Below are 20,288 nucleotides of genomic sequence, written 5' to 3'. Positions count from 1 at the left end.
ACAATATAAAGATTACAACTCTTCTTGTTGACACCATTGACAACAAACTCGCACTTGACTCAAAGAAGATGTGTGTAGTCTTTCATACCTAATCCCTCTCGATGTTGGTCGAAGACCTTGTTCGCTAGGGCCTTTGTGAATGGATCTGTTAGGTTGTCCATCGTTGAGATCTTCTTCACTTCCACGTCTCCGCGCTACACGATCTCTCGAATCAAATGGTATTTCCTCTCAATATGCTTAGAGCGCTTATGGCTTCGAGGTTCCTTTGAGTTAGCGACAGCCCCACTATTATCACAATAACGGGTCATTGGCTCGTCGACATTTGGAACAACTTCCAAATACTTAAGGAATTTTCTAAGCCATACAGCCTCTTTGGATGCTTCAAAAGCAGCCACATATTCTGCTTCCATTGTGGAGTCAGCAATGCAAGATTGCTTAATACTTCTCCACACAACAGCTCCACCATTAAGGATGAACACAGATCCCGAAGTGGATTTCCTGGAATCCTTATCCGCTTGAAAATCGGAGTCGGTATATCCCGTCATAGTCAGGTCAGTACCTGAATATGTAAGCATCAAGTTCCTAGTTCTTCGAAGATACTTAAGAACATGCTTAACAGCAATCCAGTGCTCGGGTCCAGGGTTGGATTGGAAACAGCTAACTACGCCAACGGCGAAACAGATGTCAGGTCTAGTGCAAAGCATAGCATACATGAGGCTTCCTACGGCAGAGGCGTAAGGAATTTTCCTCACGTCTTCAATCTCTTGTGCAGTCTTGGGAGACTGGTCCTTAGAGAGTGAAACTCCATGCCTAAAGGGTGTTTGACTCTTCTTGGATTCTTGCATCGAGAAGCGATCCATCACCTTATCAATATAAGATGCTTGAGAGAGTGACAAGGTCTGGTTTTTCCTATCTCGAAAGATTTGGATTCCCGGAATGTACGCGACTTCTCATAGAACCTTCATATCGAATTGCTTTGCCAGCCAGACCTTAAACTCAGAAAACTTACCAACGTCATTACCAATGAGTAGTATATCATCGACATATAGCACCAGAAACACAACTTTGCCTTCGTGTATTAACTTGTAAACACAAGGCTCATCTATTGACTGTTCAAAGCCAAAGCTCTTTACAGTTTCATAGAATCTAATATTCCATGACCTAGATGCTTGCTTTAATCCATAAATGGACTTGAGTAACTCACAAACCTTGGTCTCTTGACCTTCTTCCGCGAAATCGTCTGGTTGAGCCATGTAAATGCGCTCGTCAAGATTGCCATTCAGAAAGGCTGTCTTGATATCCATTTGCCAGATCTCATAGTCGAGAGATGCAGCTATAGATAGGAGCACCCGGCCGAGGCAGGAAGGGCGCTCGGCCGGGGCAGCAGGAGCACCCAGCCGAGGCGGCAGGAGCACTCGGCCGAGGCAGCAGGGGCGCTCGGCCGGGGCACCTGCCCACCAGGCCCGAGTGCCCTGACACACCTACGGCCCAACAGGGCCGGCGCGCGCGCAGCTGCGCCCCCGGCCCAGGGGCCACGCGCGCCCGCACCCCCGGCCCAGGGGCCTCAGTGTGACCTAGCGCGCCTGGCCCGCACGCGCCCTCCGCCCCGGGCGTCCCGGCCCGCACGCGCTCTTGCACCCCGGGCATCCCTGCCCGCGCGCGCTCCCGTGCCCCTGGGCGTCCCGGCCCGCGCATGCCCCGGTGCCCCGGCCGAGCGCCCCTGCTGCCTCGGCCGAGTGCTCCTGCCGCCTCGGCCGGGTGCCCCTGCTGCCCCGGCCGAGCGCCCCTGCTGCCCCGGTCGAGCGCCCCTCCTACCTCGGCCGGGTGCTCCTATCTATAGCTGCATCTCTCGACTATGAGATCTGGCAAATGGATATCAAGACAGCCTTTATGAATGGCAATCTTGACGAGCGCATTTACATGGCTTAACCAGACGGTTTCGTGGAAGAAGGTCAAGAAACCAAGGTTTGTGAGTTACTCAAGTCCATTTATGGATTAAAGCAAGCATCTAGGTCATGGAATATTAGATTCTATGAAACTGTAAAGAGCTTTGGCTTTGAACAGACAATAGATGAGCCGTGTGTTTACAAGTTAATACACGAAGGCAAAGTTGTGTTTCTGGTGCTATATGTCGATGATATACTACTCATTGGTAATGACGTTGGTAAGTTTTCTGAGTTTAAGGTCGGGCTGGCAAAGCAATTCGATATGAAGGATCTATGAGAAGCCGCGTACATTCTGGGAATCCAAATCTTTCGAGATAGGAAAAACCGGACCCTGTCACTCTCTCAAGCATCTTATATTGATAAGGTGATGGATCGTTTCTCGATGCAAGACTCCAAGAAGAGTCAAACACCCTTTAGGCATGGAGTTCCACTCTCTAAGGACCAGTCTCCCAAGACTGCACAAGAGATTGAAGACGTGAGGAAAATTCCTTACGCCTCTGCCATAGGAAGCCTCATGTATGCTATGCTTTGCACTAGACCTGACATCTGTTTCGCCGTTGGCGTAGTTAGCTGTTTCCAATCCAACCCTGGACCCGAGCACTGGATTGCTGTTAAGCATGTTCTGAAGTATCTTCGAAGAACTAGGAACTTGATGCTTACATACTCAGGTACTGACCTGACTATGACAGGATATACCGACTCCGATTTTCAAGCGGATAAGGATTCCAGGAAATCCACTTCGGGATCTGTGTTCATCCTTAATGGTGGAGCTGTTGTGTGGAGAAGTATTAAGCAATCTTGCATTGCTGACTCCACAATGGAATCAGAATATGTGGCTGCTTTTGAAGCATCCAACCAGGCCCGTGCGCGCTCCCGCACCCCGGGCGTCCCGGCCGGTCTTCATCTCCTATAAATAGGAGAGCCCCCCCTTCCTTTCTGTTCACACCTAGCAGCCTTTGGGTAATTGGAAAATTCCTTTGAGTTTGAAATTCCCCCTGGGCAGCCGACATTTTTACCTTTTTTTTAATGGGGAGTGAGCTTGTTTCCCGCGTTGATGATCCCAAGGTTGACTCTACCTGCCCTCTCCCAGATCTTGGGGAGGCGGCCAAGGGTCCCTTTAAGGAACTCGACGGGATCCCCATCTTTGTCGAGGAAGACTCTAGCGCGGCCGACAAGTGGCTCGCAAAGTTGGAGACCGACGCCGCGGCGATAGCCGAGCTGGCGGGGCCCGGGAGCGGCCTACCTACCAGGTGCGGCCCCGAAGGGGAGGACGAAGGATCCAAGGACTCGCGTTCGTCGTGGTTAGTGATCAACCTGGTTTCCCGCGAGGCATCCTCTGACGCCCCCTTGCTCAAGCAGCGAGGTGAAGCGGCGGTGAGTGCCGGGCTCCCCCGGGCGTCCGATTTAGATGCCTCGGGTGCCGGGCTTTCGATAGTGCCGTCCGAATCTTTCCTGGACAAGATTTACTCCGACGACCCCCTAGGGTCGGGCTCAGAAGGCCCCGAAGAGGACTTGGAGGCTCCTCCTGCGAGGGGGAAGGAGAAACATAACGGGAAAGTGTTGGCGACGGCCTGGTCGGCTTTCGAGTCTGCTGAGGGTTCGGGCTACACTTATGCCCGGTCACTGGAGAGGACTCGTATGTACAGAGTAGGCGACTTTGTTGCCCCCGTCGGCTTAGACTGCAGGGGGATCGACGCCGCGAGCACGCTCACTTCCCGAGTTTAGCACGCTCTGGGAGACGTATAACATTCCTCCCTCGGTGGGGTTGCTTAGACCTGCCCCCGAGGACAGGCCCTCTCGTCCCAAGGATGGATACGCGGCCGTGACGATCGGGAGTCTCGTCTGCGGGTTGCGTCTCCCGTTCCCAACGATCGTCCAGCAGATTCTGACCCGACTAGGGGTCCATGCATGTCAAATGAGCCCGGCGTTCTACCGCCTGTTGGCTACATGCTTCATGGAGTGCCACTGCCAGACGCAGCGTGCCATGACTGTGGACGACTTCCGTAATCTGGTCGCCGTCTTCCCGGCGCCGGGGCAGCCGGGATTTCACATGGCCCGCGCCCGGGGCAATGTGAGGCTGGTCGAGGATAGTGACCCGCCTAGCCGCCGGGCGTGGGTGTGGGTCACCTCGGACGCCTTTGGCGAGGCGCCCCTTCGCTTTGGTCGTTTGGCCGACTTTCCAGCGGACGAGGGGGCAGCGGAGCTCCCCTTTGTGAGAGAGATATCGGGGATGTCAGAAGCCCGCAAGGCTGGCGAGCGGTTCCGTTCCCCCGAGCTGATGGCGCTCACCGGGTGGTTCCCGCCCTTTGCTCCGGGCACCGAGGAGGCGCGCCGGGCGAGCAGGCCTCTGAGTCCCGAGGTTCAGCCAGTCGCTCCTGCTTCTCGAGGTAACTTTTACGGTTTTGTAAAAAAAATTATTTGACAAGAACCTGACCTTCGTTGCTTTGCCTCGTGTAGCTGCAAAGAGGCGAGCTAGGAGGCTGGCCCTTGCTTCTCGGGACCCTGAGTCGATGGCGGAGATTCGCTATAGGGTCCCTGACCACAAGGCGAGGGGAGGGCGTGTCGAGATCGTCAACGTAGCTGATCCGGAGCCCCGTGCCTCTTTGAAGAGGGCTTCGACAGCGGCGCCCCCTGACGAGCGTTCCGAACCCAAGAGGGCGAACTCGGCGGTGGAGCTGGAGGCGATAGAGGCCCGAGGGGATTGCTTCCGTCATCTCGAGGGATCCCCACTGTCCTGGTGGAAGGGCGTGGTGTCGAAGAGCGACATTGCCTTCTTCCAGGCGGGGGTTACCGACGCTCAGAGGGTCGGTATTTCTATTTATTTGTCATAAGCGTAGGTTTATCTTTAACCCTTGCTTTTTGTCGTCACATACGTATGCGAGGGCCGTGCGAAGCGACAGGATTTTGTACGACTTCATCCGGCGCTTAGGGGCATCCCAGGAGGAGCTCGCTCGGACGAAGGCTAGGCTGGCTCAGGTCGAGCGAGGTTCGCACCCGTGGGCGGAGATCGAGACGCTTCGAGACCAGCTTCGCGAGGCTACGGTGGAACTCTGAGTCGCACGAGATCAGCGCGATGGAGCCCAAATGTCGGTGGCCAAGATGGCAGGGGAGCTAACCGAAGAGCGGCGAGCTTGTGAGGTGGCGACCCGATCAGCGGAGATTTTTCGCACTGAGGTTACCGACCTTAGGAGGCAACTGGATGCTCGATCCGATGCCTTGGAGACGTCGCACCGCTAGCTTACTTCGAGCGAAGCGGCGCATGTTTGGGCGGAGCGCGAGCGCGACTCTCTGGCGGAGGAGAACGCTCGCCTCTCATCCCGGCTTGCTGAAGCGGGGCGAAGAGCGTCCGACTTGCAGGATGACTACGACATAGGGACCGAGGAGGCCCGTCGCGCCGGAGCGGTGGAATGTCGAGATGCGACCGCGACCGAGAACGAGGCCCGGGGGGTCACTTTTGACTTCTTCGACACCTTGTTTCCCCTGCTAGATGAGGGTGTTGTTTGAGCCGTGTGGCTTCTTTTTTAGCGCGTATGTTTAGCGCTTTGCTTTCTTTTCCTTTTCTAGGATTTTATTTATTTTTCACGCACTTTTTATTTAGCACGCGTTTATTGGATTCAGAGCCGTGGCTCCTTTTATTTATGAGATATTTTTGTTGCTTTCATGTTGAATGCTTATCTCATTTGTCGAGCAATCTTACTCGTATATGCCTTCTTTGCGGGCTAGCGTGGCCCGAAGGGCTTGTATTCTTACCAATAGTCTTGGCAGATTTTGCTTCCTTAACTGGGGTCCGTCCTCCGCTCATTTCATCGTTACGACTCGTCGTCGTTTAAACGTTCAATGTGAGGGGGCGTTTGTGCCCGGTTAGGCGATTGGCTGACCCGTGTTTGAACGGTGGTATCGGCATGTCGGGTTAGGCCGACGATTCAGCGTGCCTAATGTGGTTGTGGCCCAGCGACTTCGCTTCGTGCCTTTTGGCGATCGAAGAGGTCGCACCGGGTAGTTCCCGGGGGCTCTGCGTCCGTGCCTTCGGCGACTGGACGTGCATGTTGCGCCGAGTTGGGCCGGCATCTTTTGAGTTCGTGCCTAGGAGCCAGCGAACGTAGATTGCGCTGGGTTAGGCCAGCATCTTGGGAGCTCGTGCTATTGAGCGACCGAGCGTAGGTTGCGCCGGGTTAGGCCGGCGTCTTTATGGGTTCGCTCACCCTGGAGCAAGCGAACGCGGGTACGTCGGGTTAGGCCGACGTCTTTTTAGGTTCGCTCACCCTGGAGCAAGCAAACGCGGGTGCGTCGGGTTAGGCCGACGTCTTTTTGGGTTCGCTCACCCTGGAGCAAGCGAACGCGGGTGCGTCGGGTTAGGCCGACGTCTTTTTGGGTTCGTTTGCCCTGGAGCAAGCGAACGCGGGTGCGTCGGGTTAGGCCGATGTCTTTTTGGGTTCGCTCACCCTGGAGGAAGCGAACACGGGTGCGTCGGGTTAGGCCGACGTCTTTTTGGGTTCGCTCACCCTGGAGCAAGCGAACGCGGGTGCGTCGGGTTAGGCCGACGTCTTTTGGGCTCGCTTGCCCTGGAGCAAGCGGACGCGGGTGCGTCGGGTTAGGCCGACGTCTTTTTGGGTTCACTCACCCTGGAGCAAGCGGACGCGGGTGCGTCGGGTTAGGCCGACGTCTTTTTGGGTTCGCTCACCCTGGAGCAAGCGAACGCGGGTGCATCGGGTTAGGCCGACGTCTTTTTGGGCTCGCTTGCCCTGGAGCAAGCGAACGCGGGTGCGTCGGGTTCGGCCGACGTCTTTTGGGCTCGTTTGCCCTGGAGCAAGCGAACGCGGTTGCGCCGGGTTAGGCCGACGTCTTTTACTCAAACCTTATTGCGCCGGGTTAGGCCGGCGTCTTTGGTGTTCGTGCCTTGAGGCTAGCGAACATTTGTTTGGCTCAAATTTGGCCTTTTTAGGGTTTGAGGCAGCGCCTTTACGCGTCTTACATGCGTCCCGGGAGACGTCTTTCACCTGCGCCTTTACGCGTCTTACGGCACGCCGAGAAGGCCGACGTTTTACCCGAACCCGTATGCATGAAGGGCCGTCGGGGTTCGAGCTTCCTATGTCTGTATCCCCGTGGGGGACTTAGGCCTGGGTAAAAGTGTTCGTGCTGTTGAGCGACCGAACTTTATGTGTTGCGCCGGGCTGGTCCGACGTCTTTGAGCTCGTGATGTTGAGCGACCGAGCATATACGTTGCGCCGGGCTAGGCCGGCGTCTTTGAGCTCGTGCTGTTGAGCGACCGAGCATATGCGTTGCGCCGGGTTAAGCCGGCGTCTTTGAGCTCGTGCTGTTGAGCGACCGAGCATATGTGTTGCGCCGGGTCAGGCCGGCGTCTTTTCTTGGACCCGTATGCCTTGATGAGCCGTCGGGGTTCGAGCTTCTTAAGCCTCTGTATCCCATGAGTGGGGGGCTCAAGGTGTTTTTTTTTTTGCCGTGAATTCTTGAGCGTATGTCACAGGACCCATTAGCCCCCCAAGTTTTTAGTTTACAGGTCGTGTCGTGATGACTAAAAAAATTTTAATTTAAGTGGGTAAAAAAAACCGCAAACTTCATTTTTTTATTATTTTTTGCTAACAGGGAACATCCTTGAACAGTGGCACGTAGGCCTTATTGAATAAGGGAAATCAGAGCAATAAATGGGGGGACTTGGTCACTGGTGGTACTGCCTCAAGTGCTCGGCGTTCCACAGGTGCCGGATTGGACTTCCGTCCGTGTGTTCGATGTAGTAGGTTCCGTCGTGTATGACTTGTCGAACTCTATATGGTCATTCCCAATTTGGGCCCAGGACCCCGGCGCCTTGCACTTGGGTGTTTTGGAACATGCGTCTGAGTACAAGGCCGCCGACGGCGAAGATCCGCCTTTTGACTTTGGCGTTGTAGTATCTCTCAACCTTTCGCTTTTGTGCAGCGAGTCTGGTGAGGGCCTCGTATCTTTTCTCGTCGATTAGATCCAGTTCGAGGCACATGGCTTCATCATTTTCTTTTTCGTCGAAAGTGTCGACCCGGTAGGTGGGGACTTCCGTTTCCACGGGGACCACCGCTTCAATCCCAAAAGCTAGGGAGAAGGGGGTCTCTCCGGTGGCGTTTCGAACGGTCGTTTGATAGGCCCATAGGATGAAAGGCAATTCCTCAGCCCAGGCGCCTTTTTTGGCTTCGAGCTTTTTCTTGAGGTTGCTTTTAATCATCTTGTTGACGGTTTCCACTTGGCCATTAGCCTGTGGATGTCGCGGGGATGAGAATGTCTTGCTTATCCCTAGTTGGGCGCAGATCTCTCTAACCCTCGCGTTGTCGAACTGCGCGCCGTTATCTGTCATGATCGACGCGGGGATGTCATGGCGGCATATTATGGACTTCCAGATAAAGTTTGTAGTGTTGGCCTCGGTGATCCTGGCCAGAGGCTCGGCTTCGACCCACTTAGTAAACTAGTCAATAGCGACGATGGCGTATTCGTATTGCCTCGGGGCTTTGGGAAGCTTGCCGATAATGTCTACGCCCCATTTTGCAAAGGGGCGTGGAACAACGATGCTACTCAGGGGAGATGGCGGCTGTCGTGGAACGTTGGAGAAATGTTCACACTTGTCGCACTTTCTTGCCCAATCGTAGGCGTCTTTTTTCATCGTTGGCCAGAAATAGCCTTGTCGAAGCGCTTTGAGCGCGAGGGACCTCCCAGCGGCGTGGTTCCCGCAGAGGCATTCGTGGATTTCACGGAGGACCTTAGTCGACTCGACGCTGTTGAGGCATCGGAGCAGCGGGGTTGAGTACCCGCGCTTGTATAGGGCTTCGCCTCTCAGCACGTACTTAGATGCGAGGGCTTTTAGCCTTTCGGCTTCTTTGCGGTCTTCGGGAAGTGCCCTTCTTCGCAAGAAGTCCGTAAGCGGGGTCATCGAAGTTCGATGAGCGGTGCTCTCAATCGTTCCAACCCCGTCACGTGAGACGGATGGTCGCGAGAGAGACTCGATCGGGATAGTTCCCAACTCGTCTTCGGTGATACCGGATTCGAGGCGAGCTAGGGCGTCAGCCTCGGAGTTCTCTTCTCGTGGGATCTGGATGATCTCGAACCAGGAGAAGGCATCTAGCTTGGCATTTGCCTTTGCCAAGTAGGCGATCATGTTAGGTTCTTTGGCAACGTAGTCGCCTTTAACCTGATTTACGATCAACTGCGAGTCACAGTGTATTCGTAAATTTTGTACGTTGAGCTTTTGAGCGAGCTCTAGCCCTACGATGAGGGCTTCGTACTCGGCCTCGTTGTTGGAGGCCTGGAATCCGTAGTGGAGGGCGTAGCGTAACCTTTCCCGGTCGGGATTTGTCAAAATCACGCCAGCGCCTGCTCCCTGGGCATTAGATGCTCCGTCTACGTGTAGTTCCCAGATGGGACCCGTAGGGTCGACCTTTCTCTTCCGAGCCGACAAGTCGTCGGTCGAGTCGACTTCTGCTCTTCCCATGTCGGGAGTGTAGGAGAATTCTGCCACGAAGCTAAGGCTTGAGCCTTTATTGCTGGTCTCGGGTGAAACTCGATCCCGTACTCGCTCAATTCTTGGGACCAGATCGCCATGCGGGTCAATGTTCCCTTTTGAAGAGCTTTACCGATGGGGTGCCCTGTTTGGACAACAATTGGGTGAGCCTGGAAGTAGGGGCGTAGCTTTTTGGAGGCTACGAGGAGAGCGAGAGAGAGTTTCTCTATCTCTGTGTGACGTGTTTCGGCATCAAGTTGGGCTTTGCTTACGTAGAAGATTGGCCATTGAGCCTTATCTTCTTCACGGATCAGCACAGCGCTCACAGCTCGTTCGGAGACGGCGAGGTAGATGTAGAGCGTCTCGCCTTCTTTTGGCTTGGAGAGGAACGGAGGTGTCCCGAAGTAGGCCTTCATTTCTTGAAAGGCCTTCTCGCACTCGTCCCTCCATTTAAAGCCGTCCGTCTTCTTTATTGCTTTGAAGAACGGTTGACACTTGTCGGTTGCTTTGGCCACAAAACATGAGAGGGCGGCAATCCGACCGGTAAGACTTTGGACTTCCTTGACACGTCGCGGAGACTTCATGTCAAGGGGTTCGCTTCGATACCTTGACGGCTAACTATGTAGCCTAGGAACTTCCCGGATTCGACCCCGAACACACATTTGTTGGGGTTGAGATTCATTTTGTACCGGCGGAGGATTAAGAACATCTCCCTCAGGTTGTCTACGTGATTGGTAGCCAGTAGGCTTTTAACAAGCATGTCGTCCACGTAAACTTCCATGGTCTTACCGATTAGGTCGGCGAAGATCCGGTTTACCAATCGTTGGTAAGTAGCTCCTGCATTTTTAAGGCCGAAAGGCATGACCTTATAGCAGTAGAGGCCGCGATCAGTGACAAAGGTTGTCTTGATCTGATCGGGCTCGTGCATTCGTATTTGGTTATAGCCCGAATAGGCGTCCATGAAACTTAGGAGTTCATGTCCTGCCGTGGCGTCGACCAGTTGTTCGATGCGTGGGAGTGGAAAGCAATCTTTCGGGCAGGCTTTGTTAAGATCTTTGTAATCTATGCAAATGCGCCACTTCCCGTTGGGCTTTTTGACCATGACCACATTGGCCACCCACTTTGGGTACTTGGCTTCTCGGATGAAACCAGCGGAGAGAAGTTTTTCGACTTCCTCGTTTATTGCTAGGTACCGTTCGGGGTTGAACGCACGTCTAGCTTGTACCTTTTCAGCGATGGTTTTATCGTCATTCAATCGGTGCACAATCACATCGGGGTCTATGTCGGGCATGTCTGCATGTGTCCATGCAAAGACGTCCTTAAACTCCCGAAGGAAGGACGCGAGTTGAGTTTTGATGGCGAGAGGGAGTTGTGCACCGATCTTCACTACCTGGTCAGGTTTAGCTTCGTCGAGAACGATCGAAGTGAGATCATCGGGGGTGTCAACTTTCAACCTCTCGATATTGTCACGGGGGTCTAATTCCCCGAGTTACCGTGCGTCTTTCTGATCACACAGGTAGTCGTCTTCTAGTTGGTAGATCGTGTTAACCCTTTTTTCAGCGGGCTTGCCGTCCACGCCTTGGACATAGCATATCATCGCTTGGGTTTGATCACCAGCCATGATGCCAATTCCCTCTTCGGTGGGGAATTTCACTAGTAGGTGATAAGTGGACGTGATAGCCCTTAGTCTGTTCAATGTGGGTCGCCCAATGATAACATTGTAGGGCGAATCCTGGTCGACCACAAGAAAGGGGACCATGTGAACGACTTCGATGCCTCCGGTAGTTCCGAAGGTGACTGGTAAATCAATGATTCATTCAGTCATGACCTTTTCCCCCGTGAACCCAAACAGAGGGGTTTGAGTCGGGACAGGGCGGAGCCCCCCGAGCTTCATGCGCTCTAGGGTGGTCTTAAAGATTATATCGGATGCGCTGCCATTATCAATAAGAACTCTTTTTACCAAGTTGTTGGCCACCTGGGCCTTGAGGACTATAGCGTCATTATGCGGGTGCACAACTCGCTTGGCCTCTTCATTGGTGAATTGTATCGTCTCGTGAGGTACGGACGGAGGTTCCTCATAGGTGAGGTTAACCTGCCCGGCAAGGCCTTCTTGAGAGGCAGCTCTGAGGAGCTTTTTCCTTTGCCGGGCCGAGTCCCCGTCTTGCAGGCCACCTAGGATGGTGGTGACGATTTGGAGTTGCGCATCAGCCGTAGCTGCGACCGCTATGCGGTCGGTGTTAGCGTTGGCCCCTCCACCTTTCTCAGGCTGTGGCCTGTTATTGGCGGGGGCTGCCGCTCCTACCATACGAAGGACAAACTCTTTGAGTTCTCCCATCTGGATTAATGTCTCAATTTTCTTCCTAAGATGGAAGCATTGAGCGGTCATGTGACCGTAATCCCGGTGGAACTCACAATAACTGGACCGGTCACGAGATGCGGGGCCGCCTTTCATTGGAGCCGGAGCGGTGAACTTGTCACGCGCCACATCGTAGATTTGCTCTACCGGGGCGTTCAAGGGAGTGTAATTTGAGTAGTCTCTAAAATTGCTCGCAAGGTGCGGCTTTTGAGACATAGGGGGTCGGCTATCGGTAGCTTGACCGCCCTTGTTCACCCTTTTGCGGGGGTTACTCGGCTCGTTGCCGGACTCATCCCGACGGCGGGAGCTTTGGTTGCTGCTCCTGCGGCCGTCGAGGTAATCTTCTACCCCCATGAAGGTTTTGGCTCGGTTCATTAACTCGGCCATCGTGGAAGGGACTCTACCGACGACGGACTTTAAGAAGTCTCCAGTGTGCAAGCCTTCGATGATGGCTGTGATTGCGTCACTGTCGTCAAAGCGGTCAACCTTATTTGATTCTGCGGTGAATCGGGTGAGATACTGTCTCAAGGACTCGTTATTCTCTTCTTGCCTGATCGACCATAAGTACATCTTGGTCTTCTTTTGGACCATGGATGTAGCAAATCGTGCTAGGAACATGTCCTTCAGGTCTTTGAATGATTGGACGCTCCCTGGTCTTAAATTCTTAAACCACTCAAAACCGGGTCCGGTGAGGGTAGGACTAAAAGCTTGGCATAGAGCCCCAGGTGAAACGCCTTGCATCGTCATCCAAGTTTCGTAATGTTGGATGTGATACGTGGGATCAGTTTTCCCATTGTAGAGAGGGAGATTCAGGAGTTTGAAGTTTCCCGTGCACACCTCAGCAAGGATTTGGGCGGTGAAGGGAGAGGAATGTTCTTCTATGACCCCGTATGTATCACCGGCCAAGCCGCCTTCACGCAGGTCACGCACTTCATTACGAAGATTGTGAATCATGGTGACGACGTCGAGGCCAGTGTTGGGGGTCACTCCTTGTTCAGGAGGAGTCACCTGTCGCCTTTCATTCGACCCTTGAGCCGTGCGAGGGTCCCCATTGACTGGGGCCACAGGCACTTAGCCTCTCCCGGAGGTCTTCGCCACGGTCGTTCCGTTGGGCGGTAAGACGATCTCTAAGGTCTGGCTCGGTGGTATAAGGGCTTGAGCTTCGAGCCACATGCCTCACTCGCCGGGTCGTTGGACCTCCCTTGACATTGGCTCTTTGACCGAGTCGGTCATGGGCCGACCGTCGTGAGGCCTCTTCTTGAGAGGAGATCGGTATTGCCTTTGTTTTTGACGGGCCGGCTTCGATCTCAACAGGGAGTTCCCCATCTTTGGTGAGAGAAGTCTCGATGTCCGCTGAAATTTCCAAGCCTTCATAGTCGGGGTCATAATCATGCCCCTCGTCCATGAGGTCCTCGGACTCCCCGTGGGAGGTGCCTTGTGCAGGCGCCTTGTGTTGTCGCAGTTTTTCGGACAACTATTTAGGAGCCAAAGACGGTTAGACCCAAGGCCGGACCAAGTAATCTCGTCTTGACTCAAGCGTGTCGGACTTGGTATCCCAAGTCGTCCCTTAGCTGTTGGTGGTATCAATCGCGTCCAGGCTCCTGAAAATGTAAGAAAAGAGGTGTGAACTACAAAGGGAAAACAGAGGGGGTGCCTCTGATTTCCTCTCCGACGCTCAACATTAGTAGGATTGAGGTGGAATACAGAGGGTTTAGGTGTTTAGAGGCCGAGACTTGAGAGAAACGAGCGAGGTACGAGTTCGGCAGCGTTTCAGTACTCAAGAATGGATTACCTGGACCAGGGGGGACCCTGGTATTTATAGGCATGGTTTGGAGACCCCTTTGGCCGAGTAGAACTCATGGGGCCGAGTGGATCTTGAACTTGGGCGGCCGAGTGGAGGTTGCACTTGGGCGGCCGAGTGGAGGTTGAACTCGGGCGGCCGAGCAGAGGCCGAGCTCGGGCGGCCGAGCAGAGGCCGAGCCCGGGCGGCCGAGCAGAGGCCGAGCCCGGGCGGCCGAGCAGAGGCCGAGCCCGGGCGGCCGAGCAGAGGCCGAGCCCGGGCGGACGAGCAGAGGACGAGCCCGGGCGGCCGAGCAGAGGACGAGCCCGGGCGGCCGAGCAGAGGACGAGCCTGGGTGGCCGAGCAGAGGCCGAGCCCGGGCGGTTGAGTGGAGGCCGAGCCCTGGTGGGCCGGTCTTTGATCCCTTGGTCATGGCCCGGCCGTTGGCCGGGGGGGTTCTTCGGGCCCCCGCGGGTGTCGTCGACCCGGGATGGGCCGACAACATTAGCCCCCCGAGTTTGTCATCGGACGAAGCCCGTGTGACAAACTCAACCGTATTCCTGCGACCTTCCCGAATCGTCGACGCGCCATCCTTTGGATAGGTATGGGCCTACGACCGCTTTCTCCCCTTTTTTATTATTATATTTTGTTCCTTCTCTTTCTGTTTCGTTCCACGTGTCGATGGGGTCCCCTAGCCAACCGTCAGTGAGTGGGTCCCCTGAAAACGACTTCTCCATCTACTTTCATGATTCACACGAAAATTTGGACTCCTTTTGGAACCAACTTCAACTGCCGCCCCCCAATTCGCGAGCTCCTCCAACAACGGGATTGGGTTCTTCCGGGAGTTTCACGATCAACGTCACTGGCGACGATCTTGAACTGATGGAGGCGTGGCTATCGAGCGAAGATGGCCAAGGTGTGCCGGCTGGGACGGCGGAGCTGGCCGAGGCTGTCCCCGGCCGTGAGAAGCCGGCGCCAGGCGAGGTGCAGCAGGGGGAGGTTCCCAATGAACACAGCGTGCCGCCCGGGGGAACATCGCCCGAGGGAAAGGCCGCGGGCCCTGAAGATTCAGCGCCGGGCGAGGGGCCGTCGGCCGAGGTGGGTCCCGAGCGTGCCGATCTCGTCCGCGTCTCCTCCGGGCGAGACGGCCTCGACCACGTAAGCCCCGGGCGGGGCGGCGCTGTTAGCACGAGCCCTGGGCGAGGTTCCCTCGGCCGGCCTTGCTCCGGGCGAAATCTCCTCGACCACGCGGGCTCCGGGCGAGAACCCCCCGACCACGCGGGCGCCGGGCGAGACTCCCTCAACCAGGCGAGCACCGGGCGAGAACCTCCCGACTGGACGAGCTCCAGGCGGGACATTCTCGACCAGACGAGCCCCGGGCGAGAATCCCTCGAGGGCGTGAGCGTCGGGCGAGATGCCCTCGGCGAGGAGAGCAGCGGCCGAGGCGACCCGGGCGGGGAGTACACCGGGCGAGGTGATCCGGCTGAGGCGAGCTCCGGCCCAAGCGGTCTTGACGAGGCGAGCCTCTGCAACGCGCGCGCGGGAGGCGCCGACCGCCCAGGGGAGAGTGGCGGCGCCCAGCAAACCCTAGGGCTGGGCGCACGCGAGGGCGCCCTAGGGCTTGGCCCATGCGACAGGGGCCGCGAGCCCAGGCCGCGCATGCGCGGGGAACTGGACCCGGCCGAGCGGGCCCTGCGCGTGACTGAGGCCCAGCCCAAACCAAGCGAGCTCGGACGCGGAGCGGGCCGTCCGGCCAGTCTCGGCGCGTATGACGTGGGTGATGGGCCCGGCCCAACAGAGAGCGGGTGCGAGGAGCGAGCCTTGGTCGAGTGGCGTGCGCAGGCGATGGGTGTCGGGCCTAACCCAGGCGAGCCGGGTCACGGGGGGAGTTCCCCGGCCGGCCCAAGCGCACATGAGGCCGGCCTTTCGGCCACTGGGGAGCGTGACGCGGCCCGACTACCGATGCTAGAGAGCGCCCCCCGGGGAGGGGCCCGAGGTACGCCCACCCTTGTCTTTTGGCAACCGAGGCGCTTAGTGCGACCGCTCTTGAGGAGAGTCGGACTTTAACTTTTCCCGTTGGTGAGTCGGCAATCCTTGGTAGCTTCGACTGCTCGGGTCTCGACATCCCGAGTTCTCTATCCATCGCTAGTTTCGGGAACTTGAGGAAACCTTATGACATTCCGCCGTCTGTCTCACTTTTACGGCCCATGCCCGGGGATCTCCCTACCCGTCCGCGGAAAGGATACGCCGCCATTCACGAGGAGAGCCTTCGCGGCGGGCTAAGACTACCTTTTCCACCAGTGATCCAACGCCTCCTGGTTCAGTTAGGCGTGCACGCGTCTCAGATATCTCCGTCTTTCTATCGTTTGGTGGCAGCTTGTCACATGATGTTCTACAGGGCGAAGAAAAGAGCTAATACTGCCGACGACGTTCGAAATCTCGTGTCCGTTCACAACTTCCCAGGGAAACCGGGCCTTTACAAGGTCCTTCACCGCGAGCGCTTTACCGTGCTGACTCGGGTGAACCAGAAATATCAATACCCTTGGGTGTGGGTGTCGGAGTCCGCCTTCGGGGCAGCCCCCTTGTCTTCGGGCCAGTGGCCGACTTTCCGGCTGACTATGCCATTCGCGACTCCGAGCTCGCGCGCGTTATAGCGGCGGTGCCAGACTCTAGGCGGCACGGGACGCTCTTTGAATCCCGGGACCTGATGGCGACCACTGGGTGGTTCGCGGCGAGCAAAGAGGGGTATCATTGCTCTTCTCTTGACGACGGGGCCCCACCGGACCTTGGGTCCGAGGCGGGTGACTCCTCTGTCCCCATGGTTGCCACAGGGGGTACCAAACATTCTCATGTCTTAGTATTACTTGTGTTTTTGCTACGTCTTGCGGCCTCGCACTAACCGTTTCATATTTCTTGTGGCAGATACCATGACCCGACGTCATCGACCACGCACGCAAGTGCCAAGGGCGGCTCCTACCGTCTATGTTACGACTGGGGCTCATCCCCAAGCTGAGGCTCGCCACCGGGGGTCGCCACCGAGAGCGGAGAACGAGGTGATCTCTTCCAACAAGCGACCGTCGTCGTCGACTTCCTTCGGGTCACCCTCCGGCCACAAATGTGCCCACACATCGGCGACGCCGGACTGCATGGACTCGATGCTCCTAGCGGAGGCGGCCGAGCTGCGAGGCCAATGTTCCCAAGGAATTCTTGAGGCCCCTCTAGGGGACTTCAAGAGTCTGCTGACAACAAGCGACCTCGATCACTTCCAAAATGGAGTTCGCAACGCTCGAAAGGTATGGCCCGTCCGTTCGATCTATGCGTGACCCTTGAACTTGTTATGATAATACGTGCACCATCATCCTTTGCAGATGCTCGCATGTCAAGAACGGAGCAATCGCATCCTTCGGGACTTGCTCCGTAGGATGCAGATCATGAAGAGAGACATGGAGAGTGCGGCGGCCGACCATGCTGCCGCACTGGTGGGGGTTCGAACTACCCAAGAGTTTCAGGCGCTCGAGGAAGAGTCGAGGCGGACCCGTGAGGAGTTGGCCGCCGAGAGATCACAACGCATGGCGGCACAGACGTCTCTGGAGAAGGCGGAGCAAGCCACCGACACTTTCTTGGGGGAGACGAAGAAACTTCAGTCGGCGCTGTCGAGTCGGGATAAGGAGTTGAAGATCGTTCACGCTCGACTGTCGGCGAGCGAGATCGCTCGAGTTCAGGTCGAGAGGGAGAGGGACGCCTTACGGGCGGAGATGCAGACCCTCCTCGAGGAGAAGGAAGATGCCGTGCGATCCAAGACGGACTTGGAGGACGATTGGGATTTGGCGTTGGAGGCAGCTCGCTACGAAGCGGCCAGACGAGTCCGGGACGCGACCGCGAGGGAGAACGCGTCTCAAGGGACAACCTTCTCCTTTTTCAACGCCATGTTCCCGCCTTTAGATGACGAGCCAGAGGCGAATGATCTGCACCCTCAAGACCCTACGGAGGCCGCCCAATCGATGAACCGTCCACTTGGCGGAGAGGCTACCGACGGGTCGGGCGCTCCTTGCCCCGAGGATGACGAAGAGCAGATAGACTTCGGCTCAGAGTAGCTGAATTTACTTTGGTTTTTTGCGCACCTGTCTAGCGCTTGCTTTACGCTTTCTTTTGGATTTTTGTTATGTTTGGCATGTGTCGTACTCTCGCACTTTTCTTGTTGGGTTGTTCGTACAACATTGTTTGCTTTAGTTAAAGCTTTTTCGTCTATTGCGCGTCTTATTTTCTCGACTTTCCATGCTTAGCGCAATCGATTCGCACAGTTTGATTAATGCGTGTCTTATGAACCCGGCGTACTACACCTAGCGTAACCGGTTTGTACGGCTTACTGCCACACTTAGCGGCGAAGTTTCCCGCAGACGTTGGCTAGACCAGTTTCGCCCGACGGGTGCGACTCTTGGCCATCCATTCGTGACTCAATGCCTATCGGCGTGTTCGAGCTGGGTGGCCGTCGCGCTCATCTTTCAGCGGGTACGCTACCTGTCGGCGTGCGTATCGCGACGAGCTTGTTGTGGACGCAGTTCCCAGTGAGTGCGGTACTTGTCGGTACGCGTGTCACGTTTTGGGTTTTGACTGCCGGGATCGACGGTCCGGTGCGCGGACGTGATCCACCGTTGCCCCGCTGCCTATCGGTGTGTGGGGCACGGAATCGTGCGAGAGCGTCGCCCGAGGGTCGGAGGTCCGGTGCGCGGATCCGATTTATCGGCGTTTCGCTACCTTTCGGCGCGTAAAACGTGTTATTGCGTGAGTGTGTTGCGCGAAAAAATAGAACGAGCTTGTTATCCTCATCTTACCCCCCGAGTTTCTTGGGTGCTCGTAGAGGAGACGAGAAATTGTAATACAATAAAGTAATAGTGTCGAAGCGAAATGTAATTCAATTGCAATGATGAAATAGTTAAGAAATTACATTCCCAGGCCGTTGGCCGTATTTGAAATTTAAACATTGTTCTTGCAAAAGATAAAAAACGAAATGAAAATAATTGTATGTCGGGGAAGTGGCTCCTCTAATGGTAGTATTGCCGCAGGTGCTCCGCGTTCCACGGGTGAGTGAACACGAGTCCTTCCAAGTTCTCGAGCTCGTACGTGCCGTTGTGGATGGCTCGGCGCACACGGTATGGGCCTTCCCAGGTGGGACCCAGAACTCCCGCACCTTGCACTTTGGTGTTTTGGAACACCCTTCTAAGGACGAGGCTCCCGTCGGCGAACTTTCAAAGCTTGACCTTGGAGTTGTAGTACTTCTCGACCTTCCTCTTTTGTGCGGCAAGGCGGGTGAGTGCGTCTGCCCTCTTCTCATCTATGAGGTCTAGCTCGAGTCTGATCGCGTCATTGTTGGCGGCTTCTTCATACTCCTCTATGCGCAGGGTCGGCAGCTTGGTTTCGACAGGTTCCACGGCCTCGACGCCGAATGCGAGAGTGAAAGGGGTTTCGCCGGTCGCATTTCGAGCGGTGGTTCGGTACGCCCACAAGACCATGGGAAGCTCGTCGGCCCAAGCCCCATTCCTTTCTTCCAGCTTCTTCTTCAGGTTCTCTTTGATCATTTTGTTGACCGCCTGTACTTGACCGTTGGCTTGAGGATGGCGGGGAGAAGAGAAAGTCTTGCTAATGCCCAACTGTTCGCACATTTCTCGGAGGCGCGCATTTCCGTTGTCGGTCACAATTGACGCGGGGATCCCGAAGCGGCAGACAATGTTCTTCCAGATGAATCTCGTCGTGTTTGCCTCGGTGATCTTTGCCAGCGGTTCGACCTCTACCCACTTCGTGAAATAGTCGATTGCCACGATCGCATGCTTGTATTGCCTCGGGGCCATGGGTAGCTCGCCGATGAGGTCGATTCCCCATTTCGCGAAGGGTCGTGGTATGATGATCGGACATAGCGGGGCAGGCGCTTGGCGCGGGATGTGAGCGAACCTTTGGCATTTGTCGCATCAGTAGCTTTAACGCCAAAGATTGCCCAGCGGCGTGGTTTCCGCACACCCCTTCGTGCACCTCGCGGAGCGCTTTCTTCGCCTCGACTTCGGTCAGGCAGCGGAGGAGGGGCATAGAGTAGCCTCTCTTGAACAAGTTGTCATCCCTCATCATGTACTTCGGCGCCAAGCTTCTCAGCTTTTTGGCCTCTTCTTTGTCTTCGGGGACGACTCCTCGCTTAAGGAATTCCACGAGCGGAGACATCCACGAGGGAGGCGGAGTCTCGTCAACTACCCCTACGTCGCCTCTCGAGACGTAGGGTCGGGTCAACACTTCGATCGGGACACTACCCTCTCCTTCCTCGTCTATCCCGGACGCGAGGCGAGCCAGGGCGTCAGCGTCGATGTTCGCCTCTCGAGGGACTTGGACGATCTCGAACCATGACAGGGCCTCTAGGTTCTTTTGGGCTTTGGACAAGTACGCGACCATGTTCGGCTCCTTTGCGGCGTAGTCGCCCTTAACCTGGTTCACAATCAAATGCGAGTCGCAGTGGATGCGCAGGTTTTGGACGCCTAGCTTGTTCGCTAGCTCCAAGCCAACGATCAGAGTCTCGTACTCTACCTCATTATTGGAAGCCTTGAACTCGAACCGCAGGGCGTATCTCAGTTTTTCCCTATCGGGATTTGTGAGCACAACGCCGGCGCCAGCCCCCCGGGCGTTTGACGCGCCATCCACGTGCAAGTCCCAGACCGGCCCTATCGGGTTGTTGGTCCTCTTCTTCGACGA

Source organism: Urtica dioica, chromosome 10 (assembly GCF_054948205.1).
Source record: "Urtica dioica subsp. dioica isolate 48M chromosome 10, U.dioica_male_clone48M_v1_H2, whole genome shotgun sequence".
Taxonomy (NCBI): Eukaryota; Viridiplantae; Streptophyta; class Magnoliopsida; order Rosales; family Urticaceae; genus Urtica; species Urtica dioica.
Note: the sequence above shows the minus strand (reverse complement) of the source record.